Source organism: Pteropus vampyrus, unplaced genomic scaffold (assembly GCF_000151845.1).
Source record: "Pteropus vampyrus isolate Shadow unplaced genomic scaffold, Pvam_2.0 Scaffold197, whole genome shotgun sequence".
In the NCBI taxonomy this organism is placed as follows: Eukaryota; Metazoa; Chordata; class Mammalia; order Chiroptera; family Pteropodidae; genus Pteropus; species Pteropus vampyrus.
The window spans coordinates 351,667-352,277 of record NW_011888978.1 but is presented as its reverse complement, the minus strand read 5'-3'; positions in this window follow the sequence as shown (position 1 = coordinate 352,277).

Genomic DNA, 611 nt, shown 5'->3' with positions numbered 1-611 from the left:
TCTCTCTGTCTCTCTCCTACTCTGTCTCTCTCTATCTCTGTCTCTCTCTCTGGTAATTTTATTCTTAGTTTATTGAGGAGCTTCCATATTGTTTTCCATAGTGTCTGTACCAATTTACATTCTCATTAGCAGCGTATGAGGGTTCCTTTTTCCCCACAATTTCTCTAACACTTGTTCTTACTTGTCCTATTGATGATAGTCATTCTAACTAACAGGTGTGAGGTGGTATCTCATTGTAGTTTTGATTTGCATTTTCCTAATAGAGAATGAAATTCATTCATTATCTTTTCATATATCTGTTGGTCATTTGTATGTCTTCTTGGGAAAAGTGTCTGTTCAGGCCCTCTGTCCATTCCTTTAATTGAATTGTGTTTTCTTCTTGTTGCTGTTTTTGAGTTGTATGAGTTCTTTGTATGTTTGGGATATTTGCCCCTTATTTGAGGTGTTGTTTGCAAACATTTTCTCCCAATCAGTTGGATGCCTCTTTATTTTGTTGGTGGTTTCTTTTGCTGTGCAGTAACTTTTTAGTTTGATATAGTCACATTCATTTATTTTCACTTTTACTTTCCTTGTCTTTGAGATCAAATTCATAAAATCATCTCTAAATCCAA